Source organism: Argiope bruennichi, chromosome 6 (genome assembly GCF_947563725.1).
Source record: "Argiope bruennichi chromosome 6, qqArgBrue1.1, whole genome shotgun sequence".
Lineage (NCBI taxonomy): Eukaryota > Metazoa > Arthropoda > Arachnida > Araneae > Araneidae > Argiope > Argiope bruennichi.
This window is the reverse complement of record NC_079156.1, coordinates 39,690,661-39,704,755: the sequence shown is the minus strand read 5'-3', so window position 1 is coordinate 39,704,755 and position 14,095 is coordinate 39,690,661. Positions and strand designations below refer to the sequence as shown.

Below are 14,095 nucleotides of genomic sequence, written 5' to 3'. Positions count from 1 at the left end.
TCTTTTTCATTTACAGACATCATTTAACACATTTAAAGTAGATATTTTAAAAGAAATCCAAAAAAAAGTATAGTAAAATGTATCAAAATATTTTATTACGGCACTAACTTACATTACTTTTCATTGACCGTCTTTGACAATCAGTTGGTTCAGTCTGAAAATTGTTAAATTTCAATTAAATCTCTTATTCCTTATTTAATATTCATCAACAAGTTATTTTTAAATATCAAATTTTGATTGACATTTAAATTGCGTTATTTTAATACATTCCTGCAATGATTCATGTCTATGATTACCTAATCTATCTTTATAGAGAAGAGGTTATCTAATTAGAAAGTCGGTGTGAATTACAGGCAATTCACGAGGCAACCAACATATTAATCATTTTATTCCAATTCTATTTATTGTGTAATAAGCTTTCCAGATGGAGTTAAATCCCTTGAATAGTGTCATGAAAAATCTAAATATTTAGGTAATCTATTTTAAATTGCTCTTTTGCAGAATTCTAATTTCATTTTCTAATTCCTAATGAATTGCAAAGATCATAAATAAAAAAATTCTTTCTTGGCTTGCAATTTCTATGAAAATAACAATTCAATATTTGTTGAAACTATGCAAACGATTGGAATTTCAGGGCAACAATGAAATCTATTATATTGCAGATTAGGAAATAAATAAAATAAAAATTATCAAAACTCACCAAAAATTTGTATGTAACTAATTATTATACTAGTATCATTAATAATACAATTTTAAAAAATTTTTAAATGGTGTAAAAACTATTTTTGTGCATTAATATTTTTTTGCAAGTTATCATAGAAAAAAACCCAAAATTCAACTTAATTTTTAATTAATAAAAGTTAAAATTATAATTAAAAAAAGTAAAGCTCTCCAAGGTCTGTATAAGATATATATATATGTATCAACTCTAGTAACTGTAGGTAAAACGGTTTAATATACAAGTACCATGGATAAGATTGAGAGGATAGAACGCCAACACACGCACACATACATACATTCACCCTTATTATTAATATAGATAGAAATATACTTGTTTCAACTATTCTTCCTAGCTTTCAAAATCTAATCCTTTAGTCTGGATATGACATTCTAGGATATTTTTAACTTTAACGAATTTGAACCGTTTTTTGAACTTCCGATAGGATATTAGACTGTTTGGCTTAGTCATATCATTAAGACATATATCCACATAATTAGTGTTGTAGAACAGTATTCTTTATGTAACTATTTGAAATTACTATTTTCATTTTTTTCTCTCTCTCTGAGACCTCCAGTTATGTTGTTTTTCTTATAGGTTTCAATTTTATTACTTTACACACACTATTTTTGACCATCAACTATAAAATTTGTTTAACTAATTCTTTTTTTATATAAACATTAGTTTACTGAAATAAATAAAATAAAATAAACTCTTGGAATTATTCCATATTTTCGCATTAATGTTGAGAAATGTGATATAAGAAGCTGTTGCGAGAGGTTTTGATGCCTTCAAATTTGTCTACATGATTCGAGAGTTAAGAAACGTTAATGATAAGAGAGTTTATGAAAAATGTAGGCAGTCCGAAAAGATATCTTTGCACTTTTAAAAATGTTATCTAAAACAATGCATGCTTTCATGTTTTTTTTTCTTGTAATAATAATTTAAAAAATGAGTGTTAGTATTTTTCAAGACAGACCGTTTGACCTAGAGTTAGATATATACTTTGGAAAGGGCGTTTCAATGGTATATTTTTGAAATTTCAATTCCTTAAACATCAAGTTAAGGACGTGTTACATTTCTCTTGAAATTCGCAAACTCTGCTGTTTCAGAAATTTCTTATACTTTCGCGAACTCTACTGATGGGTTTGGTATGTTTTGTACTTCAGGTTTTGGCTCTTTTTAGCGATTATTGAAGGGATCAAACATGAAATTATGTTAAGAGATTTAAATGAAATTAAACATGATCAGTTTTCCCGGCAATCTAAACTGCTATTCAGTGCTTGCTGCTATTCAGTGTAGAAAATACTGAATGTACAAAATAATATCGAAATATAGAAGAAAATGTCAAAAAAAAATTAAGAAAGCAATATAGACAATAATAATAATAATAATTTTTTTTGGAATGTTTTAAAGTATGTATCATTTGCTGAATACAATACATGAAGTTTTGCAAACAGTTCTTCCAATGCATTGGCGAATCGAAAAATCGTCATAAATCTGCTCATGCCATTCATAATCTTTTGTTCATGAATGTTCATTATATCTGCGTTACAATTTTGAATTCGATAGTCCGCATAACAATTTGCGCCATTTCTTGCGGCGATGGTATGATGGCCGTGAATGATCAACGACGCTTTAAATTATTTGATGCTATTAAGTCTTTAAAAACATCTTTGATACTTAAATTTATTGAATAAAGAAACTTTGAAGGATATATTTCGCTTATTTGTAACTAGCCGCTTCAGACGACCAGCTGTTCTCCAGGAATATTGGTTATGCTTGTTTTCAAATAAATCATTTAGATATTGCATGTATTTGATTCCTTCAAATTGTTCGACATTAAAGCTGTATTATTTTAATTGTTTTATTTGATTTTTTTTTAATTGTGTACCTGAACGTTTCAAATGGAAACCGTCTCATAATGCCATAGCGCTGTTATAAAGATAATTGTGCGTTTCATCTGTTTTCAAAATTTTGTCTTAAAACTGTACGTTTTTTATTTTCTTTTAAAGTACACGGATATTAAATAATCCACCCCCACCCCTTTTTTTTCTCTTTTGCTTTCAACAATAGGAGAAAATAACACGATTAGATATTTGAATAAACAATGCAAACAGATTGAATTGCAAAATAGCAGTTGGAAATTATTTTAAAAAAATAATATTTAACTAATTAATTTTTAAATTGCTATTATTAAAAAGACAGTTTTTAAAATTTTGAAGTGTACGTTTTTTATTTTCTTTTAAAGTACACGGATATTAAATACCCCACTCCTTTTTTTTTTTTTCTCTCTTTTGCTTTCAACAATAAAAGAAAATCAGACGATTAAATATTTGAATAAACAATGCAAACAGATTGCATTGCAAAATAGCAGTTGGAAATTAGACAATATATATATATTTAATTAATTTTGAAATTGCTATTATTAAAAAGACAGTTTTTAAAATTTTGAAGCGGTGTTTAATTTATTCTTATGCAATTATATATTTTTAAGTTGTAGTGTGTAAATGCCGAAATTCAACTTAATTTTTAATTAATTAAAATTTCAACAATCGCTTGTGTTTGCGAATTCCTATCTTCCAAGGCAAATATGTGCCAAATTTTGTAGCTATAGGTCAAACGGTTTGACTTATAAAGCGCCAAGACATACACATTCATTTTTAGTAATAGTAAAGATGATTTTTAACAGTTATAAGATATTCTTTAGGCATATGAAATAATTTTTATTATTCGGACAAAAAAATGTGAGCATCTACACAAGAGTTTTAAAAAAATCTGGTAATAAATGGTATTTGCTTATACAAAATTGTACCTAAAAATTTAGTAAATTTTTCTTTATAAAAATTCTTGTAATAGATAGTTATTGACATTTTTTTTCCCAGTATTAACATTTCCCTTAAAATTCGTAAACTCTAGTGCTCCAAAAATTTCTTATAATTTCACGAACTCTACTGACGGTTCTTTGAGAAATTAAAGAAAAATGAATTCTCATCATAATCCAAAATTGCGAATTAGTTGACGGTGCTCATATTCATGGCCGTAAACAAGGTCCAGGGTCATTCCTTGAAGGAAGCAGATACATAATAATATCTCTCTCATGGTCAACCGTATGTGTAATATATTTTAATATCCAGTTTATCTTACAATAAACCACAATAAAAAAAAACAGCAGAACTTCAATAGAAAGCAAATTTCTTCCTTTGAATGTAGCAAAAGCCTTTTCCGAATAAATGCTTTTCAAACAATCTTACCTTAATTCTTTGTTTTCCGATATGGGAGTGATTCTAATTCTATTTGGTTCGACATATCTAATCAAAACTTTGTATTTTCAAAAAGAGGAAAAAATGCGACATCATTTGTAGGTCAAATCTAAATAATATCAAAAGTAGAAGCTCATCTCTAACATATGAGGGGTGGGGTACGTTGTCTTTGTGGATTTTCATAGGAAACTGGCTCATAATTTCATTCCGTTTAAAGAAAAACCAGGATCCCTTGGGTTGAGAGTTAGAAACCCTCCGGCTGAAGACTCTCCGTGTATATGGTAGCTGGTGCATGAATGATTGAAATGTATGAATGAAGTCCACCCAAATGTATGAATGTATTCACAGACAAACGAAACGATAGATATAATAATAATAATGTTTTATTCGTTCTCAGGCAGAAATGAAACATGAAGACTTCAATTCTTGATTGGGACACAAATGCTTTGACTATAATAATACTGTGCGTCTACTTAGCTTTTGGGAAAGTAACCAATGGGAATGCTGACCTCGAAACTTTCTAATAATGATGTTACCTTCTAAAAATAATGACCACATAAATACTATGTAGTTGTTGTCTTGTCCAGTAGTGCAATAGGATTAGATCTGTCCAAAAGTATCTAAAACGGCTTTGCATTACTTATGGAAGAGAGGGGGGCCTCCGGGGAGGTTGGACTTCTGCCTGTTGGTCCGCGGAAGGTATTTTATTTCCCTTCTACCACCCAAAGGAAAAACCAATGGAGGCATTCCCCTATCCGCCACCTGAGAACGCGCCCTCTAGGGGTTACAGGCTCCCTCAAGGGCCATAAATACTATACTTTTATTTATGTCTGTCTGTCTGGATAAAAATTGTGGACCTTGGTCAAGATCGTGAATGCTAGAATACTCACAATTGATTTTCCACATATGATCGTTTTGTGCTTCATAGTGTACTGATATAAACAGAGTATGCATTTTGAGTCCTTTTTACTGACTGACTGAAACTGATATTTTACACAACATTCTAATTTTAAAAATAAGATCACATATCAAATTTCACTTATCTAAATCGCAGTTTTAGTGTTCATACGTATAGATCGACAGAGGATCAATCCTTTGATGAATTTGTTTCAAAACTTTCTACTGATCTATATATAATAGCTTAAAAAAGTGTAATAAATTTTTATTTATCTAGCTCTGCATTTTTCTATTATCAGGCTCTCTTGAAGTCGGACAGAAAACCAGATAAATTTTATTTGAATGAATTTCGTTCAAAGTTTGACAGAAATGTACAAATTTGGTAGAAGGATCACACACCGAATTGCATCCGTTTAGCAAAGAGTTTTTGAATGATCAGTTCATAGACAGAGTGACAGATATAATTAAATAAAAGTATTTTTCAAATTCAAGAAGGCTTGAGTTTAGTTTGGTTTGGTTTAGTTATATTAACGTCCCGTTTAAAGCAACACTTGGACTATTTTGGGACGGAGCTCGTAATTTTGAACCGCGATCAGATGACGAGGACGACACCTGAGCTGGCACCCCCTCTTTACACCAACGGGAGGACGTTTGGTCCTGACGGATTTATCGTGCAACAGACCCCATTACACGGTTGTTCTTGGGTGGAATGGGGTCTCGAACATGAAACCCTACCGCTCAGAAGCCGAGACCTTACCACCACGGCCCTCAAGAAGGTCTGAAACTTGGAGATTTGTCAAAATCTGGTGTTCGAATATCTCGATAATAATAATACTTTTTGTTTGTATACATTATATGCGAGAAAGTAAAAATGTTTTTCAATTGGACTTCAGTACGCCTGAAATGAGTAGATTCATTAAAACTTAGGTTATCTTCTCTTCGTTTATTTTGCTTTCAAGAATTTAAAAAACGACGTATTTTCATTCTGCGTAGTCAATTAATTTGCGCTGGGTGGAATCAAAGTTATAAAGAAAGAGACCTTGTAATCTTTCAACAGTTGAACCAACCCATAAAATTATGCAAAAAAGTGTTACCTGAAGAGATTTAATCTTTTCATAATTTTTTTTCCTTCTTCTTTAAAACCTTGCAAATTCACAATCCTTCATCTAAAGTACACAGTTAAAATAAAAATTGAAGTCTTCCAGATGTCGCAATGTGTTTTGCATCGTCGGACCAAAAAACGCAATAGTAACACTCCAAGAAAAATAAACAGTTAACGCAGATGCTTATAATCGATTCAAAACACACACGTGAATACTTCATCACATTTATTCGAAAACAGATTGGATGAACCAGATTTTTCTGAATGCCAACGTTTTTTCCCGCCTTGTCATGATGGAGAAAGCACAATCGCCAACGGCAAGATCGTGCTTTTACGAAGCAAGGTAACAGGCAAGGTTTTCGCCATTGAAACTGTTGCTGGAGCAAAGGGAAAGGTAGAAGCAATACTACTTAATAGGTAAACAACCCCTAAACGAATAAATATGATTCTAAATATAGATTAAGGGTTTCATAGGATACGAGAGGCGTCACTGTATTTATGTATTCATGTGGTCAAAAATTATGTAAAATAAATATATTGTTTAACCATTTTTTTACTTTCTCATGTACGATGTGTAGAGAAAGTATTGTAATTGTCAAAAAATTCGAACGCGAGATTTTAATAATCTCTACGTTTTACACCTCCATGAGTTTTAAAAACATATTTTTGGAAAATGTCCGTCTATCTGTAACAAAGATAACTCAAAAGCACTTTGAGCTAAGCGAATAAAATTTAGTATATGTTATTGGCATCAAAGTTCTAAATTTCTATCCCATTTTTTAAAAAAAAACTGTCCAGTCTCTCGGTCCGTCTGTTCTGTGTTTACACGGTAACTACAAAATTAAAAGAGCTAGAGAGACAAATTTTGGTACACATATTTAATATCTATAATTCGGAAATCTTTCAAATTTCGCGCAAAATTCAACAAGCAGTTGACTGTCTGTCGGGGTATACTTTCAGAAGCATGTAAACATGACAACTCAAAAACGCAATTACTTAAATATATTAAATTTGATATCAGATTTTCTAACTGCAAGCATAGTTTTGAGTCAAATTTTTGTTTCAATCAGTTGCGAAAAGCAAATTCTAAAACAAAAATTCGATTCTTGGATACCTTAATCATGTGCCAGGACCTACTTGCTAAAAAACTCGCGAAGAATGACACGATAGATTCAGTAAAAATGCTAAATTGGCACCAAAAGTTAATGTTTCGTTACTATTGTTCGCCAATGCCTTGCAAAGCGTCTCTAGCATGACAATTTTTTTTATTGAGTATGAGAGAAAGTTTTGGCGAAACTGTTTACTGCAAATTAGATCATGTAAATAGAGAGAGAGATCGCTGTAACTCCCACATTACAGTTTTTTTTTAAACACTATCTACCGCACCCTGCCAATTTTACGAATTTGAGATTTTCCCGTTGCGCTCACACCATCCTACTAAAATCAGACACGTAGCCCGCCTTTCTTGCCTTTCCCCGAAAAAAACTTATGCAGACTTATGAAAGACATTATATAAGAGCTTTCAGATAGCTTTGGACCTCTTCAAGTCTCAATCCAATACTGCCTTTCACTCACGCTATTTTCGTAACTGGTAAAATGAGTTATCAGTAGGTGATAAGCACAATTGCTGCTTTTCGAAATTTGTTGTAATCGGTGTTTAATAATCGAATGTTTTGTGATAAAGTGCAGAAGTGTGTGTTGATATCAAATTCGGCTTCTCTGACTATTTTTTGTGTATATTTCTGCATTTTATTATAATCATAAATATTCTTTATCAAAGGCGAATTCAAGAAATGATAAAACAAATGCAAAAATTGTACTTTCTGTCCATTTATAAGATACGTAGAATGACAAAATACTATTGTGAATTACTATTACACTGTGGTGGATTGTATGAGCGAGGATAGAACCTGTGACCTTGTGGTTTGCAGTCCAGTAATATGACCATGATACAAAAGCAATTGCTTGGGTAGCGCAGTTGTTAACTGGCTTATAAGCTTTCACCGCAGACTCTCCCTCCAGTGAGTCGGAGGTGAGACGAACGATATGACCGTTGAGTGGTGATGTAATAGCTGTTGAGTCTAATGTGCCAGTACCCATTTGAATATCGGCGAGCGTGTATGGAGGAGTGGTTGCTGATGCTTTTGCTGCTTCAAGTGAGTCTGACGACTTTGGTTTTGCTGTGGGTAGATGGCGCCACAACAGCTGTACGAAGGTTGAAGGATCACTTCCGGGTCACCAATGTGGTGAATTGTATGAGTGAGGATAGAACCTGGGACCTTGTGGTTTGCAATCCAGTAACATGACCATGATAAAAAAGCAATTGCTCGGGTTGCGTAGTTGTTAACTGGCTTATAAGCTTTCACCACAACACTATTTGTGGAGAGCACATTTTTAACACGTGTTAAGCGTGCTAAAGTTAATTTTTAACACTTTTTTTTTTTAATTTTTTGTAAACGGAGTAAAGAGGAAGCATTTCAAGCGTCAAAAAAATCCAAGGTGTTATGTAGATAAGATGAATCTCTATGTTTTAAAACTCCATGTGGTCGAAAAGCCCGTTTTTGGCATTATGCCTGTATATCTATGAATATGTAACTTAAAAATGCTTTGAGTTAGACAGATGAAGTTTGGTTCGTAGACAGGCAACCAAATTTGTAGATTTTTATCATGTTTTGAGCGAAATCCATTCACGTAATCCAGACAGACAGGAAGTCACTCCGGTTTGTATGACTGTGAACATGCTTGAGCGCTATAAGCTAACTTAAAAGTGCTATAAGCTAGATGGCTGAAATTTAATGAATGAGATTACGAACGAAAACATCTACGAATTAGAAAATAGCAGACCAAATTCGTAGATCTCCATCAAATTTTGAAAGGAGTACATTTTAAGGAAGTATGTGTTAGTTAGTATATTAACATCCCGTTTTAAAGCAACACTCCTGCTATTTTGGGACTGACCTTGTAATTTTGAACCGCGATCAGAGGATGAGGACGACACCTGAGCTGCCCCCCCCCCTCTCCATACCAGCGGGAGGACATTTGGCCTTGACGGATTTAATGTGCAACAGACTCCCTTACAGGACAGTCCTTCGGTGGAATCGGGTCTTGAACCTGAAACCCTACGGCTCAAGAGCCGAGACCAGACAACCGCGGTCCTAAATTTTAAGAGTGAAATATTGATAAAATTTGGCACACATATTTACAATCTAAAATATTAAATTCTGAACCAAATCTGACAAAAGTCTGACTGTCTGTCCATATGCACTTTCGTATATATATATAAATGCAATGAATTAAATCAATGAAATTCGATATGTTAATTTGATACTATATATCCGTACTACAACTGTAGTGGCATGTGACATTTTGGTGTCAATCTGTTGATAAAAGGGCGTACAAAATATATATTCTCACGATAGATTCAGTAAAAATACTAGATTCACGCCAAAAATTTATATTTCGCACCTATTTTTCGACAATGCAATGCAAGGTATCCACGACCTAACGAAAGACCCATCATTTTAAGTGGTGAGAAAGGGATAAACAATTTATTGAAGAGAGAGCGTTCCCGCTGGTTTTCATTTAAATATTATATGCTTCTCTTAAATTAGACCAATTTATTTTTTAAAAAAACAAAGAATAATAAAAATTTACTTTCCGTAGATTGTGAGTAAAATGATCAATTAAAGAAACTTTTGCATACAAACCACAAAACTTTTGCATACAATGATGTGTCTGACACTGGTACCGAATTATTGAATTTTAAATTTTTAATTTACAATTGACCGAAAGTAATAAGTTATTTAAAATGCAAATGTCAGAAACGTTTCAATATCTCACATCTTAAATAAAATAACAATACAGTCTGTTAAAAAATACACCTCTTTTCATGTTCATTAAATGTCCTTGGACGTCCTGATCTTTGCTTGTTTTGAACACTTTTTGTTTTCTTGAACCTGTAAATTAAAAACAGTAGACTTACACAATTTCAAGATATGTCTTATAAACTGAACTGATTTTCCATTTTTTCCAATGACTTATTACAAATTTTCGCATATCAATCAATGCATTTTTGTTTCTCGCCATTTTTTCTATAACTAATCTTATCTATTGAAAATTTTATGTTTAAAATTATAGTCTAAAAATGACGTAGTAAATTCAATTCTATTGATGAACTATATATTTGTTGATTTTCTCATTTCAATAGTGCTCCAATGTTTTTTTTTTTTTTTTTTTTTTTTTTTTTTTTTTTTACTTCTATTTGCCTTTGGATGATATTTAAAAAGCTAGATCAAATTATAATTCTGAAATATCAATAAAATTTTCCTTACAAATTGTCCATCAAATGTTAAAATATTTCTTGATTCATTTTTTAAAATTTATTTTAGTGTGATAAATAATTTTATAAATAGCTTTGTACTTATGCAAGCCAATTGTCCCAGTACTTTTTTGAGTGACTGTATACTCTCACGATAGATTCAGTAAAAATGTTAGATACACGCCAAAAAAATTTATATTTCGAAACTATTATATGCTTCTCTTAAATTACGCCAATTTATTTGAAAAAATAAAGAATAATATACTTTTTTGTAGATTTTGAGTAAATTTTTGTATTTTTAATTTATATTTTATAATATATTTTATTTTATTTGTATTTTTATATTTTATTATATTTATATAAAAAATATTAAAAAAATAAAGTAAAAAAAATGTGAGACGCGCATCGAGTTATTGAATTATTAATTTTAAATTTGCAATTAATTGAAAGTATTAAGTAATTTAAAATGAAAAAGTCACATGGAAACGCTTCAATATCTCAAACCTCCATATATTATTATACGAATTAAAATAACAATAAATGTTCCAGACAGGATATGTACGCTAATTAGGAAATTACATAACTAAATTCATATATCAAGAAGTTAGCACTTATTTTAGCCTTATTTATCTAGACACAAAATTATTAAAATTTGTAAGTAAGTAAACAACAAGTAATATATTTTTTTTAATTCAATTCCTACTTAGGTTAACAAAGAAAAATTTTATTTTAATTACTTTTTATTAAATAATTATCAAAAAAATTATTAAGTATAAAAAAATTACTGATTTTTGCAAGAATTGAACTCGCATTCTTCACCTTCACGTGAAAAATACTGAAGTACATTTTACCGATTGAACTGCTGCCTATTGATTTCAATTTTCATTACACACTGCTAAAACTCTATTTAAAGTATTAAAAATTAATTAAATTTAATGAATGAATTAATATTTGAAAAAATTGTATTAACATCAAGTGTTATCCACTACACGTTTTAAAAAACGTATTTGAACTTGAGTGTATAAATAAAAAGTATTTTATTAACGATTGAAAATTTGAACTAGATATATAAATATATATATAGGATGAGTGTGAACTAATAGAAGGAATTGAAAAACAGAAAAAAAGTGAAGAAAATTATTTTTATAAAAGGAAATTTAACTTATATTTACCAATATGTGAAATTATATTAAAAAGAATAATGTTTTTTTGGGGGGTCCCCGAATAATTTTACCGATAGAAATGGTATCCAAAAATCATAATGTCAATGAAGTCTTGCATTGAGAAACTACGAAGAACCAACTTTGTTATGGGAATTTTAATAAGAAAAAAGTAACCAAGTGTCATGAGTGTATGTAGTTACAACACTTAACGGTACGCTATCAAATAGAACAAAGGAATAATGGACACAAATGGAACATTGTGAAACATGACAAAAGACGGACAGAAAAAAAATTCGAACATCAGATGACATAAAAAAACGAATGAAAACCAAGCATGCAGAATATAAAGTGGGAAGAAAAAAAAAGAACACATGTCAACGTCGAATCACCTTCCAACCGGTATTTTGAGCCTGCAAAAATAATACAAGGTGATCTTATCGTCACAATGGCTCAGACAAAACAAAACAGCAAAAATTACATTCTAAAGTAAAAGTGGGAAAGTGAACCACGCCTCGAAAACCCTAACCTTGGTATAGAAATCAGCGACTTCCAGCACGTTGCGGCTTCCTTATTTCTCAAATCATATTCCTGAACACTGCTTGCATTTTCTGCTGTCGCTCTGGAACAACCTATCGCCGAAACAAAACCGAACCAGCTCAACGCGGCGTTTGTTTTTATTGTATAAAAACAAAGTATCTGTAACAGTGAATCATTGGTGCAACCCATGAGAACCATTAAGCATATCCTACATTGGCGCAGGTGATTGTTTTCATGAATTTAAAAGTCTCTCCACGTGGATTCTGATGTCAAGAAATCTGTTGCGCGTGTTTACAAATGGAATTTCGTTCTTGAAAATGATAGAAGACTGATTTTTGTTTTCGTACCTGATTTTGATGAAAATTATTTATATTTATAAGATCATCATAGATAATTTTGGTTGCAGAATATTATTTTTTTCGGATAGTTCAGAATGACTCAGAAGGTGTATTTATCTCATGTTCGATTTGTTATTCGAAACTTACCTTTAGTATCAAATTTCATCCCATGAAATTTTAAAGACCTTAAAAAAATCGTACCTGGTTTTAAATATTCCGTAAAGAAAAAAATTTAAAAGTGATTCAAATATTTTATCTTCAAAGGTTTGGATTGTAGGTAAGTGTTTGCCATTTTTTATGTGCGTTTATTTTTGCTTGCATATTATTTTAATTGAAATATTTTTTGTACCTATATATTTCGTTTGGAAATTAATTTGTGACATTTTGTAAATAGTGTTGTATAATTAAACTGTTATTTAAATATACAACTATTTGTCTACAATTCAAGCTCCTACAATGATTATAAGACTTTTCACCGATATAGAATAAGTATGTGCTTTTCTATCTAGTTAAAATGTTCGCAAATTAAAAAAAAATGTTATATATCAGAAAGGATATTACAATGAAGAAAAATAATATTATGCGTGAATTTTATTTTTAATTTTGTTGTAATTTCGATAAATAATTTTTGGAGCCATGACATTCGCGTGCTTAATTAATCCATTTACCAATATATATGATTAATCCATTTTTTATATTGAAAATATCATGTATAATCTACATTTATTTATGATAAATTAGAAAAAAAATCCTTATAAATTTTAAGCAAATATATATTTGATGTTGGATCTAATTAGGACAAATACAATTTTCTAACTAAAGAAATTGCTTTTAAAATTTTGTAATTAAACTGATAATATACATATAATGATGGTAGAAATAAAAAGTAAATCAAAGCTTACTGCCTGCGTTTTATATTTTGTCCCGTTTTTATTTATGGATTCACGCAAAACAGTATCGGGACATTTGGCATGTAAAGATATTGATGAAAAATATAATCATACTAAAACGAAAACAAAATGAATCTAGGAGTGCTTTAACATTTCGTTTACATAATATATGGAACTACAATTTAAAACAACAATTTGATCTAGTCTTTTAAATATGATTTAAAAGCAGTCGAATGTCAAAAAAGTATTGGGATACTTTTGAAATGTTAAATTCAAGAAATATGTAGCGCATCAAGAAAATTTAATTTACTACAACTTATTTTAAACTATAATTTTATAAATAAAATATCAACAGAAAATTTTACGAATGGAACAATGATGTGGAAAATCTATTAATAAATCATTGGGGAAATTGGAAATCAGTTTGTTGTATAAGACAAATCTTGAAGCCCAGTAAGTCTACTGTTTTTAATATTATACGAAGATTCAAGAAAGAAAATAGTGTTGAAAACAAATATCAGAAAGGGAGATAGATAGACATGTATACATTAATTCTAGAACTAACATTTTTGCCTGCTTTCTAGAAAACTACCCGTTTTCTTAAGCTTCAAACTATACCTTGCAGAGAATCTTAAATTCTTAAAACTAAAATAATACTCCAAGCAATTTAGAATTCCAGCGGCTTGTTTATTCTTTCAACACAATAACGTATATTACAAACATTGCCAGATTCCAGAAGGTTTACAATGGATCATCAGCTATTATACAAAAAATAAACGAAATAATATTAACAAAATATGTTTATCAAAGAAAAAATCGTTTGCTTTTACTTTTTAATAATATTTTAACAGAAATAAAAATAGTAGCAA

At 30.4% G+C, this 14,095-nt stretch overlaps 1 protein-coding gene across 1 annotated transcript in view; it reads left to right on the top strand.

Annotated features, from left to right (window-relative positions):
- The first annotated feature begins 12,054 nt into the window (after positions 1-12,054).
- LOC129972573 (zinc transporter ZIP10-like) overlaps positions 12,055-14,095 on the top strand; it is a 76,717-nt gene continuing 74,676 nt past the window's right edge. The window contains exon 1 of the mRNA XM_056086763.1: positions 12,055-12,613. The gene's annotated coding sequence lies outside the window, so the exon portion shown is untranslated. The remainder of the gene's footprint in view (positions 12,614-14,095) is intronic.